A 19,309-nucleotide genomic window follows, 5' to 3' on the forward strand; every position below is an offset into this window, starting at 1 on the left:
TTTACGCTTGTTTTACAGTGTTCCCATAGTCTAGCGATGTCTTGGGTACTGACAGGACCAGGTTGTTACTGACTCTCTCCTTATGCGTCTCGGGGATACAAGTACGTCAAAATTAAAGTATAACATTCATTTTCTGATTCCTTGGAGAAATCTGCCACCCCATACCTTCTGCATAAAAACCATGCTTTTTATTATTACTAATATGTTTTAGTAGTTTGTATGGATTGTAAACAATATCTATGGACCGTTGATAGTCCATTTACACATTGATAACCATTGTTTCGAGGCCATGCACACTGCTCTTCGTTTCTATGGACTGTTAACAGTATGTATGGGACTATCACCAGTCCATATACTTATAGATTAATAGTGCAGATTGTTAACAGTCTGTTAATAGTGTAAACGATCTGTTAACAGCCCATATACACTATTAACAGACTACACATACTATTAATAGTGTGTTAACAGTCCTTATTCATCCATAAACACTGTTCAAGTTCATAAGGACTATTACCATTGTATACGCACTATTAACATGTCATATACCATATATGGATTGATAATAGGCCATACAAACTATTAACAGTGCGTATGAAATGTTAACACAATGTTAACAACTCATACATATTACTAACTGCGTGTAGGGAATGGACAACCCACACACAACAACCCATTCCCATGGTTTAACAATAAAATTGAAATGTAGATGATTGGATATCAAGGTCCATCCAATTAAGATGATTAACAGTGCAATAGTGTATGAACACTGTTAACGGTATATAAACACGGTTAATAGTGAAGGAACACTGTGAACAATCCATATTTCATAATCACAGTTAAAACTGTACATGGCCTCTTAACAGTCCACACAAACTGTTAACAGTGCGTTAACAGTACATATATGTCCATGAACACTTCCAAAAGTGTTTTTGGACTGTTGCCAGTCCAAACACATTGTTAATCCATAAGTCGCATATGGACTATTAACAGTTCATACATCGTATATGGATCGTTAAGTGTCCATACAAACTATTAACAATGTGTACGGGCAGTTAATGATCCATATACTTATTATTAGAGTGCATACAATGTTAACAATTCATACATATCATTAACTATATATATGGAATGGATAGCCCACATACAATCCATTCCCATCACTACACAATGTGTGTACACAATGTTAAATATTCCATAGACACCCTTAACAGGGTTCATGGACAGTCAAGAGTGAGGTTTATAGATTGTTAATAGCCGACATACACTATTAACATAGTATAACAATGTATATGGAATACAAAAAAGCATTAGTACATAACAAACAAAACATCAATGAAATAATTTCAACACAATTATTGTACATGTACAATAAAGGCATTGCCGCATAACAATTGATCCATTATTCAAATAAATGCAATGGCCAGCCCGAACCTGTTTATTATAGACGCCCATCCACCTTTTTCGAAAACCCCACTTCTTTGCTCTCGAAGTTCGAAAACATTACAAAATATTTTGTGATGTGGCGATGAATTACTCAATTAGACAAAACTGAGCCACATGTGTAAGAACTAGAATCTTAAATCACAATAGAAGGAAACGCTTCTAAGCACAACAAGATACATATTAATGAAGATCATTGTACCGAGCAGAGTCTTCTAAGCTTCCTGGTTTATGACAGGTCGTGAACTATCCCTCTAGGATTGTATGTTTCAATTAAGACCTGGAGAGAGAGAGAGAGAGAGAGAGATCATGAAAAAAATGATAGAGATGCATTAAGGGAAGCACAACCATAACATTAGTAAGCTTTTGGCAAACCAATCAATTCCATACCCACAGATGAGCAATATAGGTAATGTTCCCAAGCTTTTGGCAACAACATAACATTACCCTGGTTTTGGTAAAACAAAGATGACTTTAAGAATTAAAAAGCCCTGGAGTAAGCATAAATCACATCATAAATAAACTAAATCTTTTACAGACCCTGAACACATCAAATGATAGATTAAGCATTGAATATAATCCAAAAGATCTCTGAGCAATCATTTGTAAGTAATAGTTATAGTTAAAATTCGTTAGAAAAGCAGTGAGTAGATGGATGGTTTCATGTAGATATTCCTACAAAGTTTTCAGTATAAATTTTTTTTTGAGGAAATTATCAATATGAAATTTGAATAAACAATTTAGTAGATTTGAATATTTTAAAATGACCAAAATAGCCAACCTTTTCGGTACAAGTGTTAACTACTCCGAAAACAAAGTATTTTTTGAGGAAACTATAATGACCAAAAGGGTATGGGTCAGCATTATAAGAAACCAATACTGATAGACCTTTTAGACTCATAAATCCTAACTTGAACATAAAATATAAAATGAATAAATATTATTCAATGCAATGTGAATATAATTAGACATCAATGTGTCAAACACATGTTTATGCACTAGATAAGCTATGATTTATGTGCATCATTGAGTTGGCGAGGGTACTCCCATTCTTGTCCTGGATTTTCAGAAATGTTAGATCATATCCTTACACCCCATGGGGATTCCATCTGATTATGTCACTCATACAAAACTTTGAATAATCAGATTCATTCAGGTCGCAATTTGGTCACATTAGCAAGTGTACTCCATGAGTCATAAAACAATCAATAAGCATGCAACATATTGTTTAAGGAAACGAGTTGTAGGCTTTAGCTGAATAAACCATCAAAGACATGTTTTGAGTCATAAGCAAACTCTGTGGGACAATGCTTAAGAGTAGTTAGCCATAAATCCTTTAAGGCCACAATTTATCAGAAATGATGCTTTCAAGTAGCACTAAGGAAAAGTATAACCACAACCCCGTACCTTTCTCAGAAAGGTGAGAAAAATGATCACTGCATTAAGTGTGACACATCAAATCCACTAGCGTCGCCATAGCGAGAATTGATTTGGAGGTATTTATTTATATGAAAAATATGATAGATTAATGTTGTTACTAAATTGAACTTGAAACTCCTACCAATAATAAGCAAACCATATTACTTTCAAATGAAATAGTAATCAGAAGTGCGAATTCATAATAATAATTTAATGGCCGATAAATGCATGAATAAGCTAAACTGCATATAAATTCCAAAACACTAATCAATGAAATAAAGAAAAAAACATGTTGTCAATTATTTATACGTTAGGCTATTTGGTTATAGCTAATTATTTGAATAGCATCATAAACTCGTGAATCATTGGAACGTTAGGCCATTCGCCTTTAGCTAATCATTTGAATCATTACATGAACTTTTGATTCTTTTGAAGGAGTAGAATTTGTCTTTAGTTAACTGCAATCAATTAAAGATAGAAGTTGCCTCCTCTTGTATTGAAGTATTAATAAAGGATAGAAAAATATTAAAGCATGGGCTGGTAGATAATGAATCAATTCAATGCCATTCAAAAAAATATGATTTCAACACCATTCAAAAACATGATCTTGCTCTCATAAGATAACAAAAGTATCCATCCACATCTTGAAACATGCTAAAAAAAATATTATTCTTCATTTATGAGAATTACTAGAAAGCCAAACTCTATTGCAACGAATAAGACGCAACTCAGAACCATGGTTGCGAAATACATTACCTGAAAAGAATTAGATTATTCTATGATGGGTGAAGATCATAGAACTGAGCAGAGTCTTCATTATTGTCATGTTCTTCATTATTTAAATAGATTTCTCATAGCCATGCTTTAAATTATATATTTATAATATTCAATAAATTATTTATTTAATAAATTATATATAATATATACAGAAAAATACTGAGATTAGCCCACTAGCTCATGTGGATATATGAGCCCAATGATTCATATTGAATCTAGGCCGATCTGATGGTCATGACCCCATTTTATATTTTCAATCTAGGGCTTGGGCTCATACGAACTCATCTTCATATGAGCTAGTGGGCTAAACTCAGCATTTTCCATATATAAATCTAGAAAATTGTCTTCATTATTGTCATATTCTTCATTATTTAAATAGATTTCAGCAGGATCTAAACCTTTCACAAATTACAAATGTTCGTCTAATTTCCTTAAAATGATCAGATGGCAAAATGAAAGATATTACCTTTGAATGTTATCTTTTGGAGCATTCGAAAAGATAGCCCATCTTATGAGAGAGCCATTTCCTTCACTTGTAAAATTCAACATTTGGCCCTGAATCATTCATAGCACTTGACAATCAAGAGTGAAACCAAATCACACTTAACTAGAAAACATATACAAGGAACCACAAATAATAGTAAAAAGCACTATCAGTGAAAGAAATATGGCAAGACCTCAAGCACATAATATTAAATTTCAGTACAACTTCGATTCACCTGATCATATTTTATTTCCAACTCATGAGCAATGGACTGTGCCAGTTCTGAATTCTAAGGCAGCAGATCTTGAATTTTTATTATCATGGTCATTTCAAATTCCATCAGTCGAACTCTTTGCAAATGACCAAAGCACAATTTAAGAAAAAAAAAATCAAAATAGGTGTCAAGAAATAGTGCACGGTATAGGTGTTTCATGAGAAATAATCAAAATAAACAGAAGAAAGCGTACAATCTCAATGGAGTTCTCAAATGCTCCAAAGACCCAACTAAGAGCCATCCAAAAGCAAAATAAAAAAGACAAAAAGAACCTTAGAACCCACATATGTAATCATCTTATCATATGTGTGTGTGTATGCATACACACATACACATGCACACAAATACACACACACACACACACACACATATTGATAAACCTTAAAACCCACATATGCAATCATCCTAGCATGTACACACCATTGTTCGATAATTAGCCCACCCGACTACCTAGGTGAAATTTTTTTACAAACGACTGAGCGCTTGCTAGGTGGGGTCATTATGTGTCTTGCGTTTGGGCACACGCCTAGGGGCTACACTTTGGGTGCCCACCTAGGCGCTGCCTCGTGACAAGTTGAGAAAATGCAGAAAATGGGTGTCGTTGAGGGTTAAAAAAAGTCATTTTGGGAAAAGGGTTTTGCGGATATTTTGAACCCCTAAAACCAATCGGGGCTTTTAGGATGACAAAAACTCCCCAAAACCCACTCTTTTGAGATTTATCGAAAGATTAATTACCTTTTGATTTTTTTTGATTTCCCAAAACAAAGACAATAGTTTGTGGCTAGATTTGGATCTTCTAGTAGTTGATTTTAAGGACTTTTGGCGTCCTAATAAATGAGGTTTGCACCGGCATCCATATGATTTTGCTTTTTTTAAAGTTTTATTATATTTGAAAAAGGGTTTTGATTTGATTTTGCTTCAATATATTATGTTGTCAATCATATAATTTTTTTTGTTTTGTTTTACTTTTTTTTCTTTTACAATATATTTACATGCTTATAGATAAAATATTATTTTTTCTAGTTTAGACTTCTAGTTTCCTACAATGACATTTGGGATTTCGAGCATTTTAATGTGTTACAAGTTTCAATCTTCTTGAGACTAGTATCCATAAATCTGTTATGTGATTGTTCTTAAGTTTTTATCTATTTCACAAGGAGTTTGGGGCTCTAAAATTACCCTAAAAACTTCCTAAGGCTTAAAACCCTGCCCTAAGAACTCCCTTATTTTTTTTGTTTTGGTGTGTGTGTGTGTGTGTGTGGGAGGGGGGGGGGCCTGTGGTGGAGGGTTCAATTTTGGAGAAGACACCCAGAATCCATATTTTTGAGTACTGGTACACAAAATGATCACGCAAGAATGGTACAATCATTTAGCACTTGATGCAACATCTAACAAGGAGCACAAATTGATTATGTAGAAATGCAAATGTATGAATATATGTACAGTCCACTCCAAACACACGTATACGCATATATATATATATATGTGTCAAATATGTATGAAAAAAGTTTATATAAGGTCTCAACCTTATATTATAGAGGTGAAGTGCACCTCAAAAACCCAGTAGAAAATAGTGTTACGAAGCTAGAAATCCTTATTGATCATCTCGACCTCAAGATGTACGAATAAAAACAAAAAGAATATATTAAGTCCTAAAAGTAAGGTATTGTTTGTCAAGTTATTTGGACCATCTATTTTCAAGATTTTCAAGTGTTTATAGATCTTCTCCATATGCTTGCTTTCTAGAATTTTAAATTTTATAATCAAGGTTGAATATGGATTTTCATGTCATTGCAAGCTACATCTTTAGGCAAAATTTACAATGAGCCTTACTTTTATAGTATAATGTCGGCACCTTGTACAAACCTCGCCCAATACATATATTTTTGCATTTATATGCATTCTAACTAATTTTTTTATGTAGATATATGCACAATTGTACATGAATGTTGAAAAACATTCAAATCACTGAAAATATTGATTCTTTGAACGCCTGAAATTGTTAAAAACAAAAACGTGTTCATGGTGTACTAGTGACTTGGTGCCCATGCACTATGGTATATAATTCATACTTCATACGGGTATAGACTTCATACATCATACAAAATGCTACAATTCAAATGCAAAGAAAGAGATCTTTAATTTTACAATGCGGATATTTGATCTTTAATGTTTCAATTGTCAATGAAGCTCAAAATCTCCCAAAAGTCTTCTAATAACTTAGACCCTAAAAATCGTTGCAATAAGATATGTAATGTTTTGGATGATTCTATAAACTATCTAACATTTCTTGATAAAAAAATTCACAAATCAATCGATTTCGATAGGAGTTTATTTACCGGCATCCTTATAGAGGTTCTTGGGCACCTGGTGCCTAGCCCTCTTGAGCGAGAGCGCAAAGTAAGTGATCCACGACGTGAGTAGAGGAGGGTTCTTAGGCCATCAAACCTGAGGTCAGCCCTGATGGGTGGGGTCATGAACTCTATGATGGAGTCATTCTACAAGAAACCAAGTGCTCTTCATCCGGTAGCTATTATTATTAGGGAACATGTAGTGGTGCCTACTTAATTTATTAACAAGCTTCACCACATCATCTCAGTCTCTACGATAAGCTTGCTTGAAACTTCACTCGTGACCTCGTGAGATGCATTAGAAGGGCTGATGTTCTTAAGAGCCACTATATCAAAGTGCGTTGCTTAGTCAGGAGCAAATAAAAAATCTTAGAATCCAAGGTGAGACGCTATGGTTTCATCTGATATGGGCTAGTGAGATGTCTTTAAAGGAAAGCTCTGCTATCAAAGTCAAACATTTTGGAGTTATAAGAGCTGGTGCGTTGGACATATGAGTTGCCACTAGATCAATGAAGAATCTCTCCAAAATCCGCTTTTTGATCGATTCACTGGCCACTACATCTGTGGATCCCACCTTATTCTCAAACTGATGGCTCGGTTGATTGGCACTCTTGTAAGCTCATCTTGCATACAAATTCTTGGGGTCCCAACCTAAAGGCTTCGCTTGCCCACCATTCGCTATGCTCTCTCCATCCAGTCCGTAATCGATAGTAGGCCGTTCCTATTGCTAATTCCGCTCTATTCGCTCACTCCTTTAGGAAGTCGGTGATATGATAAAAGGGCTTCATGAATCAGTTATATGAGGAGAATTTCTATGTAAAAATTCTACCCAAGAAGGCCCGCCTAGGCCTAAGTGAGGCAGCCTATGGCCTCTTGGGGACCTAGGGCCAAGGAGAATGATGTAGAAAGAGATTAGGAAAATTCCAAATTTTAGTGTTACCTTTCTCAGGAATAGCAATTGCACTAGGATAAGTTAAGTTGGGAGGAGGAAGGATTTTGGTGCGTGAGTTGTTAAGCAGGAGGAGGGAGGATTTTGGTGCGCTAGTTGTTTTTGGTGATAGGGTAGCAATTGAGTTGTGTAGTTTTAAAAAAATAAATATCTTAAGTTTGGTATGAGTTGTTCTTTTAGGAGGCTCTTATGGAATAGATTAGGAACTAATCTTTTGGGAAGGATTTGGGAAGGGATAGAGATTCATGTGAGAAAAAATTGAGACATAAAGAAGAGATATGGAAGACTCATGTGAGAGAAATATAGGGGTATAGATGTACATGAGTTTTTGAGAGAGAGAGAGAGTCTATTTTCTTGTGGGTTTTTTTATGTATGTAGTTTTTCATTCTTCTAAGTGTATTTAAAGGGGAGATATCCCTTCATGGTAAATAAAAGAGATTAGATTTGAACAAAGAATTTGGGTCTTATGAAAAGATCTTTTGGGGTAGACTATCTTGTAGACCCTGAGAAAGGGTATATTCTCTTACCCTTTATTATTATTTATATTTTAAATATTTCTTCCGTTATCTTTCCTGCATCATCTAGTATCAAAGTAAGTAAAATCCATAAGTCACAGTGTTGTCAAAACCTTCTCTTACACTCGATGATATATTGCTGCAAATCATGGAGTATGTGTGTCACCAAATTCTGGAGGCCATGAACACAACCTTGGAGAGCATGAAGATAACTTTGGAGGGTATCTGTCGAGCTATAAGTGAAACTAATCAGGGTTTGCAATGGTTGAATTAGAGGTTGCAACAGTTGGAGGACAACATTCATCAAGGAGAGGGCTCTTGCAACCACATGGATTTGATGCCAAATCTCTCTGTAGAGACGAATCAAATTCCTTGACAAACTTGGGCTGCTGATCTAGAACATCAAGAACAAATTTTCAGGCAAGATCCATATTTATAGAGCGTCTATGAGATCTACTTTGTAGATTATAATCGGAGGAAGAAAAACATGAAGAGGTAGAAGATCAAGAATCAACCTACACTCCAAGCATTAATTACACATTACAGCTTACTTCGGAGGTTGAGTTGATTGAGACTCATGAAATACAAATGGTCGAAGGTGCAAGAGATTTTGGCATCACAATTGATTTTTTAACCATATCACAAATTTGTTCACTTAGGAACACCAATCAAAAGTTCGACAAGACCGGAGAAAATTTTGGGGATAGCTCATGACATCTTGGTAAGTTGGGAGCATGAAGTGGACATATTGCACTCAAACTGGTACCTCTAGGAGACTTTGAGTCATCCTCAGGCAAGATTTCCTAATGTCAGCAAGAGCTTCAATGGTGCCACATCTAGGCGTGGTGTCATTCCTTCATGACACTTTCCTTGCATGGTCCCCATAGAGCACAAGGAGAGAAGGTAACTGTTATCGACAATGCAGTTGAAGGCAGGGCTGCCACAGAGACAAGCTACATATCTGACCACCATCCTACTCAAAGAAGCCAAGGAAGGCTTGATGGTGCCCACAACTACTGAGAGGCTCTAGAAGGAGTACAAAAATGTGATGCCTCCTTAACTCGCTAAGTCCCTTCCTCAGTGGAGAGCGGTGGACCATCAGTAGGGCTTGAGGCCGAGTTTCACAAGCAGTTGGACGAACTGCTAGATGCTATAATGATCCAGCCATCCAAGTCCCCCTTTGGTGCCCCAGACTTCTTTAAAAAGAAACAAGGTTGTTCTCTTGGAACGTATATGGACTATCACATATTGAAGTATCGTACCTACTACTTCTCACTGCAAACCTATTTGACCAGATGCTGAAGGCCAGGGGTCTTTGACAAGTTTGACTTGAGCTCAAGTACGATATGGTTGTCCTCTAAATTTGAGATGAAAGATATGGGACATGTTGATTATATTCTAGGAATTAAAGTTTCTAAAAATAGAAATAAAAGATTGTTATATCTTGACCAAGAGCATTATACTCTTAAAGTACTTAAGAAATTCAGAATGGAGAATTTTAAACCCATAGCTACCCCAATTGACAAAATCTATAAATTAATAAAAAAAATATGTCCTACGACTATTAAAGAGAAGGAAATCATATATGATTGTCCTTATGCACAGGTTGTAGGGTCACTTAATTATTTGATGAATTGTATTAGACCCAATATTTTGGCCTTTCTCAGTTCAAGTTTTATTTAAAGCCCCCATGTAGATTGTTTTGTGTTTGTCTTTTAAAAGGAATACATCTTCACCCAATGTCAATTATACATTGTTTCCATTTTTTTTATGATTTTCCATCTATTTCTAATTTTTAATATTTCAATTTTTGTAGTTTTCCAAGAAATTATTTAAAAATAGAAACTTCAAAAAATTTCCCCAACATTAACTAGGCTGAAAAATTCCCATGAATGTACTTCAACGATAAATTAAGGTAGACTAGCCACAAAGGAAGAAGCAAAAGCTTTGACATATGAACAATGTCTCTTTTTCTCTCTCTACCTCTCTACAACACCCTACGGACCTACACTAAAACCCAATAACCCAATGTGATGCCCTCTACTAATGCCCCTTCAATATCTGTAATGACCAATGGCAATTTCCTTTTATGATGCTTGCTAAAGAACCCAATACTAATTGCATTTCTTTTCCTCTTCATATATAACCTAAATATTTAACCCAATTCTTAATAGAAATTCAACTCACTTTAACGAAGTCAAAATCCTAACTCATTACTTCCCTTATTATGTAACTATATAAAAAAAATCAACTTTCCTATTAGCTCTCATGAAAAGAAGACTCTAAACCAAATTGCCGATCTCTAATGGCCAATCTAAACCATACTAAACTGCAAAAAAATACCCAAATAATTCCACTATTTTCAAGTTGGTCCTAGTGATCAAACTCATTGGATATTTTTACACAACTTTCGCTGCTCCTGCCGGCCAGGACCCAGCTGCATGTGCGAGACTCAGTGATGACTCTTAACAAATTCCTACAAATTTGGATTGGACTGTGATTTTGGTTAAAAAATAAAAAGGCCTGCATATAATTTTTACATTAGTGAACAATGAATAGCACTCTCGTCGTGTTTTTGCTAGGATATACTTTTTGTTTGTTCTTCCTCAATCTGGGAATCGATCTAATACCATTAGATACATTTGTTGGGTGTGTATGACCATTAAAGACCTTATGAATGCTTGTAAAATGAATATATATAATAGAAGATGAACTCAGTAGGAGTGTGGTCCCATGTGGACCATACTAAGCAAACATTGTTTGTTGATACTGGATTGTGCTTAACGTGCTAGGTCGGTCTGATTGGGGACCTATGTTACTTGAAAATAGAGAAACAAACCGATGAGGGTTAGATGGCTTATCCCTTGATGAGGTCGGAGTATGCTCGGAAAAGTGAGCCGTGGGATTGTGTGACCCTTGTGTGTGATGGATGCCTTCAGCGATGGGTCCAAAGCCACATCATTTGTACCATCACATGACATGCGCATCAATAACCGCTTTCAAGAAAACGAAGCACCTTTGAGGGTGAAGAATGTGCACGTGTGCTTTAATAGCTTGTAGTTGGACATGGGGTGCCCCAGTGCATATTGATTCTTAGACCATATGAATCTTTTTCCCATCAAAGTATGTAGCTTTGTTTATTTTAATAATATATGATTTTTAGAATTATTATTTTGAATTTTTCTAAATTTCTAGATATTGTTTTTATCAAATTTTGATTTATAAAACAGAGATATTGATTTTATAATGATTTAAATATTTAAATAATGATTTTGTATAGTTTTAAAATATAAAAAATAACATAATTGCTTGGGAGGCCCAATATATCTTGTGGGCCCACCATTACAAATTGGGTGGGACACATTATGTGCCACAATGGGTTGCACACCCCACCTAAGGAACCTTCTATATTTATATGGTCAAGAGCTTGAGAGATAAGAAAGCATTGATTTTTCAAAGCTTAATCATTGAGGAAAATTTGAATGATATTTGGGTAGGTATGAGACGGCTAATGCATAAAATAAGAAATGATAATAAAATTATATATTAATTTCTTATTTGAATTAATTGATGGGAAAATGGTTTAAAAAGTTGAAGATACTGGTTCTTGCACCTTCCATAGGATGTTGATGGCGCATTTATAGAATGGAGAGCTCATATCTCTCACCTCATAAGTCACCCAAGATCAATGGTGCAAATTCAATCTTACATGAGTGGCATGCCAAAAAAACCCCTAAGAAAACATAATCTTGTTCAAGCATTATAAAAAGGGGTTGAACCCTACCCAAGTCTCTATACCTTAGAATTTCCATCTCTATCTCTTGATCATCTTGGGGGGGACGCCCCATATTAGGAAAACCTCTCTCTCTCTTAAGAAAGTTTCTCTTTCTCTCTTGAAAGACAGACCCCACTCTCTCTCATCTCATAGGTCCTTTCTCATGGTGTCTCTCATCTTCTCTAATCTCATCTTAAGATTAAGTCTTTAGGGTTGTAGTAGAAAGAGAAGCATATCTCTCAAACTAGGTTATCAATGGGGTTCACCTAAGGGTTTGAGATTTGTGATTAAGGGCTTCATGTTCCATTGGTGTGGCTTGTCCAAACTTGTTTCCCTGGTTGGGATTGAAGGTTGACCATTAGATCCCGCGTCATCAGAAGGTGGTAACTCGGTGTGGAGTGTAAGAAGTCTGGTTGAGGTAATCTCCAACGCCCTCTTTTGTTTTTTGCTTATTTGTTTTATTGTTTTCTTCATTCCTAATCAAAGGTTATGTCTTTTCTTTTTTAATAAAAAGTGTGGTTTTGAATGGCTTCAAGTTCTTGAGATCCTGTTGTATTATTTTATTTTATTTGAAGTTATTATATTGTAAAAGAACTATTTGTGAGTGATCTAGGTGGTGAAGAAAAGAAAAGAATTGAAAAAGAAGAAAATAAATTATTATATACTCCGGTTAGATCATACGTGTCCTTTCAACATTCACATGGGAGACTTATTATGAATCCATTTATTGTATATTCAATTGATTAATCGTTGTTTTCCATGGACTAAGATTCCGCATGATAAACATATACGATTCACAATTACTATTATCTTCCAAAAGTAGAAATGCAAGTCCATTTCATTTGAAGTGAAAGCATGCCCTATGACTCAAAAGAACAAAAGCCCCCGTTAACCGTGAAATATCAGTTTCATATTTTTTGGTTTAGTATCAGTTCAATTTTCAATGGAGTGCAGCCACTATACACCCAAATTATTTTGTAAATTTTTTTACTGTTAGGGCGTTATGATTTATATTATATTTGATTTTAGTGGGTAGGGAAGAGAAAGAGTAATGTAGAACGTTGAAGACTTACCAATAGAGAGCTATCAATTGAGAAGATAAATTTTTTTCAATTCTTTTTTGTGAGTTCGTCGGTGGGCTTCCGTTATTGGGGGAGAGAGAGAGCGATAACTATGGAGGGGAGAGAGAGAGATAGATCAGGTTAGTGTGAGAGTACCCGAAACATGAAAATTAAAAAATCAAAGACTGAGATCTTGCGAATGAATCAAGAGCGGTACTGAAATTTTAAAGATAGCGATACGAGAGCACATATTATCATTTCTCTTAAGTTTTTAAGTGGCTGGTGTGAAGTATCAAAACCCTTCCTATTGTAAACTCACCTTTTTATCCCTGGTAGGGTGTTTTTTTAGGGTCATACCTTTTAGAAAGAGGCAGTTATATTTTAAGGGCACACACTATTTCAAAGGATGCAGTTAGTGAATATTATTTCTTTCTAAATTAGTTACAATTTTTTTTAGCTTTTTAATATATATTTTAAAGTTTATTTACTTAATTCTCTTATCTCATGTCTTCTTTTGTCCTAAAATTTCTCTCTTTATTTTTCTTTCAACCCATCGCTCTCTCACAAGTTCCTCTCTAGCTTATCTGTCTCTTTCTAATTTACCACCATATTTCTTTCTTATAATTTTTCTCGCATTTTTCTTTTCTTTAATTTCGTTCTTCCTCTCGCCTCTCAAGGATTTGTCTTCCATATTCTCTCTCTCTCTCATATATTACTCTCTAGATAATTTATCTCTCTTCTAATTTATTTTCTATTTATTTCGCTATCTAATTTATGAAAAAATTAATTTAAATATCTCTTTTTTTTTCCTTAATTCTTTTTTTCTCACACATGTTGTTCTATAGCTTATCTCTCTTTGTAATTTACTCCCATATTTCTTTCCTAAAATCTCTCACATTTTTCTTTCCGTAATTTTCTCTCTTCCTCTCACTATATCTCTGAAAGAAGGACTCATGTGATTTAGCTAAAGTATTTTTTTTTTTTTTCTTTTGCAATTCTTTTTCTTTTTCTTCATGGCTTAGATTACTCACAAATAGTCCTTTTACAATAAATCTCAACTTCAAACAAAATAAAGAAAAGCACACAACTATGATATCAAGGACTTGAAGCTAATCAAAACCTTTCTTTAATAATAATGAAAAGACACAACTTATACTTGGGAATAATGAAAGACACAATCAGAAAATATTTCAAGAAACACAAAGGGAGTGTCGGAGAATACATCAACTGGGCTTCTTACACCTCATATCGAGTCACCTCCTTTTGATAGGATTGGATTAATGGTCAACCTTCAATCTCGATCTTGGGAAAGTAAGTTTAGGCCAAGCCACTCCAATGGAACATGATCCCCTTTCAATCACAAAACTCAAACATAGGTGAACCCTCTTGATAACCTAGTTGAGAGAGATAAATCTCTTTTACTACAGCCTAAACCCTTTAGGCCATATCACAATAAGATGAAAGATGAGAGAGAGATGAGATATCATGGAGAAATGAGAGGGGCGTGCCACATAGTTTACCATAGGGAGAGAGAAAGTTTCAAGGAGAGAGAGAAAGATCGAGAAAGAGAGAGTTTCTAAGAGTGGGGCGTGTCCCTATGTTGGGTCAAAGAGAGAGAGAGAGAAACTTTTGATGTAGAGAATATTGGGTAGGGTGCACCCCTATTTATAGTGCATGAAGGGGTTTCTGAGTTCTTAGGGTTTTCTATGGCTTGCCTCTTCGTGTGAGATTGAATATATACCATTAATCTTGGACGACTTGTGGGGTGAGAGATATGAGCCCTCCATTCCATAGATAAGGCATCAAGATTATATGGAAGGTGCTATAATCATTATCTTCCATTTTCTAAACCATTTTCCTATCAATTAATTTAAATAAAAAAAAATATATGATAATATTCTGTTTTCTTATTTTATGCACAAGCCTTGTCACACTTACCAACAAAAAATTAGATCAAAGCTTCCTCAAAGCACACGCTTTCCAAAATTCATTTTTCATTTCCCTAAAGCCAAGGGCTTGAGCTATACAGACTTATTTTTAATATTTTTAATTATTCAAATATGACTTTAGGAAAGGTGGTTCGCTTACCCGAAAATGGCTATCTTATGTGCATGTCGTGTGATGGTAAGCGGATGAGGCTTTGGCTCGATCTTTGAAGGCCTCCATCATGCACAAAGGCCACACAGTCACTCAACTCACTCTTCCAAGCGTAATCCGACCTCATCAAGGGATGACCCATTATAACCCTTATCAATTTATACTCTATGTCTTTACAACATGGGTTTTTCCGAACCAGACTAGCCTTGCTCGTAAAGTTCAGTCCGGTCTCAGTTAACATCATTCGCTTTGTATAGTATACACATGACCACACTCCCATTGAATCTATGTTCCATTATATCAAAAGTTCAATTACAAGCACTCATAAGGCCCTAAATGGCCACACAAACCCACCAATATTTTCGCTCTCTCTCTCTCTCGCCTCTCTTACTATCTTTATGTCATGTATTCCTCTGTAGATAATTCTCTCTCTTTTAATTTATTTTTCTCTATATGTCATTCAAAAAATTCATTTTTCCTTAACCATGTATTCACATGGGAAGAGTGAGGGGGGAGAAAGAAATGAGAGAGGAAAAAGGAAACTCAAAAAGATTAAATTTGAAGAGAGATTGTTGGAGAAATTTAAGGAGGTGGAACCTTTTACCTTTTATTTTTAAACTATTTGAAAAGAAAGACAACTGTTGAAACACTTTATATATATATATATAAGAAAACACTACGCCATGCCTATAGACGAAAATGAACAGTGATTTCGCCTACCCCCATCACTGTTCAAAGTTCATCGCGTGGTCACGATTGTTCGATAGTGTTTTTTTTTTTTTTTTTGAAAATTAGAATTTCCTAAACTTTGGACCGTTTATTCATCACAAATAGGGGAATCTTTGAAAAAAAAAAAAAAAAAATTTTACATGAAAACAATTGATCAAAATAACCCCGAAACTTTGAGGGGGTAATTTGATCAATTTTCTTTTCACCAATAATTATTTTTATATTTTTATTAGATGCATCTCAATAAAATGTACATACCCTCCAAATTTCAAATCATTCTGATTTATAGAAAAAAATGGAAAATAAAACACTACTAGACAATTATGACAGCACGATGAAATTTGAACGGTAATGAGAGTAGGTGAAATCACTTTTCATTTTCGCCTATAGGCATTAGGAAGGCTTTTCCATATATATATATATATATATATATATATATATATATATATATATATATATATATAGAGAGAGAGAGAGAGAGAGAGAGAGAGAGAGAGAGAGAAAGAGAGTGAGTCATCTTCTTGCTTAATATCTTTGATAATGGTCTACATAACTTGTTAACATTATTTAAATATTAGGAGGTACGAATTGGTTCAAGTGGAAGGCTTAGAAACTGCAAGGGGTAGGCCCAAAATGATATGGTTGGATGTAGTGAGAAAAGATATGGGGACTTGGCCTCACTTAGGGTATAGCTCTTAATAGATAAAATAGTTGGGAAAAGGCTCTAATGATGATGATGATAGCTGGCACTATATAATTTGCTCCTAAGTAATTAGTTTTGCCTAAATATTGTTTTCTAAAAATCTTAACATATTAGACATCTCTTTCTTATGTTTTGAAAATTTGAATGATGCAAGGTTCTTTAAAGAATCATGTTTCCAATGCAGTACACCTATGATTGGTTTCCTTCCTCGCCTAAATTATAAAAAGTTAAATAACTTCTTCATTATAGGGGCACACATCCTAAAAAATCATCCCTGACAGTGAAATATTTGGTAGTTATTCCCTAAACACGTACAATTATACGTAAAGAAAAAGTTAGGAATTAATAAAATAAAAAAATCACATTTATGAATAAATTAGTGTGGATTAACTTGTGTCGAACCCAAATTCAAGTTTTTGTACTAACACTTAATTTAACAAATATAGGTTGTTGTTTTTCAATTTCCCAATCATGCCAAAATCATTTAGTTATGGAAATATAGACAATAAAACCATTTATCTTTTGTATAAGGAGATTAAGATTGAAATTAGAAGGCTTAGAGTATGTGATTGTTTAGACTCGAAGTTCATTGAAATTTATTTTCAAACTCCATAACATACTTTGTACTATCTGATTTGGCATTTGATGGTTAGGATTAGTTGTTACTTCATTATTCTAATGATATATAGGCAGATACTCTTATAAAATATATTCCCTCTAAATATTATTTATATATGGATAATACGTATCTGGTTATTTTGTCCCAAATAATTAATTTTGCCTAAATAAGGTTTCTTTCTGGAAAGAAATGGCAATCATCATTTTACGATGGTTTCAATAATTGAATCGTGCAAGACCCTCAACTGACATCACCTCCAACTTCCTTGCAACCAAGCTTCCAAATAAAATACACCCATAATTTGTTTCCTTCCTCATCCAAACTGTAAAGAACTTCATGACTAACTGTTTTATTTTTATGGGTCTGGTCCTTAAGAGATCATCACCTATAAACACATTATTGGTTGGTGTTTCATTAGATAAGTACAATCTAGGAAGACTATTTATGAGCTAAGCAGGAACACATATAAATTTATTTATTAAGTATTTGAGTGGCTTGATATGTAACTTGAGCTAAGTCCTAGTTTGTCTGGGAATCACTTTCAATTACTTTAACACATAGCTTTTCTTCTTGTTTTTTGTTTTTTGGTTTTTTTTACAAAATCTATCTAATATATTTAAAGTATTAGCTATGTGCGTGTCAAACATGTGCCCTTCCCTAACAAATAATTTTACTTAAATATTACATATCTAAATATTGCATGCTCTTAAAATAGACATTGTAATCGTCTCTTTCTTATTTTTCTATAAATTGCATTCTCAAGTATATCTACTCCTACACCGTCTTCTTCTTATATACAAGCTTCAAACTAAAGTATCCCATGTTTTGGTTTTTGAGTATGAAAAATTTTATACCATTAATTCTCTTTGAGACACACATAAAGAGAGAGAGAGAGAGAGAGAGAGAGAGAGAGAGAGAGAGAGAGATATCTGGTCATCAGCTACAATGAAACACGATCTTTTGTGAATGAAATTCTCTAGGTTTTTTTTTCTGCGTACCTTCTGGTGTGGTAAAAGGTGAGAATGTATCAAATGATTGACATAAAAAATAAAATAAATAAAAAAGAAATAAATATCACACATATGTTACCGAAAAGTCACCAAATAGGATCTTTAGATGTCCCATAAAGAGGTTCTTTAGATGCCCTCATAGAGGGGTCCTTTACATGCCCACAAAATACATGATTATTGAATATTCACATAACCCCCAAAGTCAACTACAAAAAGGGGTATTTACATGTCTCCAAAATTAAAAAAATTAGTCAAGTCATTTACATTCCCCATAAATTAGTCAAAAAATTAGTCAACTCAGCTCAAGGTCCTCAGTAGCTCTCCATGCCACGTCTCCTCAGGGGAAAGTTACGTTTGTCATGTCCACTCTTATTGCAAACTTTATATTTCGTTCCAGTGTGTGGCCCTTCCTTAAACTTTTTTTTTGCGTAGATGCTTTTGGCCCTTCCTCCCATGAAGGTTTTATCCTTTTAGTCCTTGGTCATCCAACTACTCGTGGATATAGTGTATCGAGTATAAGGGGGGAGGCATCAACTGATCTAGTACTACTACATACTTCATCTTCAGCGGCACTGCAATGAGTGGAGGCTGATGGTGCATGAGTATTCAACAAACTTGTTGGATTGACCTCCTCAGCTAACTTGGAGAAACCCAACTTCACTTTTTCAAATAGATCTTCATTTTCTAATGCTAGCTCTACAAGTTTTCTCACAAGATCATAATCCTCATGACATCGAATGAAACTCAAAAATTTAGATATAGTCGAACTACTAGCACCACATATTCTTTGACACCCTTCTTTGCATCCATTTTCCAACGACTCAAAATTTAGTTAGATGGAATCTTCATTACATTCCTCATGTTGAAGACTTTGAGCATATGTGAACAAGGGATCCCAACACGCTCAAAGAACTGACATGTGCATGTACACTTCTTCCTTGATTAATGAATGTAACCGTCACACCGCCAATGTCTTCCACCTTATATTTGGCGAATTCATCATTGCCTTCTATTAATTTGCTAAGGCAATTTGAAGACCTTACCACCTCTTCTTGGAACTTTCTAAATACTTTTTTAGTGTATATCTTTGCTGTATGTTCCTCGAT

The sequence above is a fragment of the Amborella trichopoda genome, chromosome 12 (genome assembly GCF_054954075.1).
Source record: "Amborella trichopoda isolate Santa Cruz 75 chromosome 12, AtrichopodaSantaCruz75HAP2 v2.0, whole genome shotgun sequence".
Lineage (NCBI taxonomy): Eukaryota > Viridiplantae > Streptophyta > Magnoliopsida > Amborellales > Amborellaceae > Amborella > Amborella trichopoda.